This window comes from Trypanosoma theileri (assembly GCF_002087225.1).
Source record: "Trypanosoma theileri isolate Edinburgh chromosome Unknown TM35_Tth_30_V1, whole genome shotgun sequence".
Classification (NCBI taxonomy): Eukaryota; Euglenozoa; class Kinetoplastea; order Trypanosomatida; family Trypanosomatidae; genus Trypanosoma; species Trypanosoma theileri.
The window spans coordinates 419,287-419,494 of NW_021639872.1; positions in this window are offsets into that span (position 1 = coordinate 419,287).

Sequence of the window (208 nt, forward strand, 5' to 3'; positions counted from 1 at the left end):
GGGTGGTCTGGTGCAATGGACATGCCTCGTTACGTTGAGTACGATGAAATTGCCGAAAAGTTAATGACCTACCCCATGCCGGAGCTCACCAAGTTGCGTCTCTCTAATACAACGAGTGATGTTGAAATCGGGGTGAACGAGGTAAAAGTGTATAACGCCAACGCCCCGCTGCACTATGAAATGGTGGTGGACTTTATACTACCTGAGG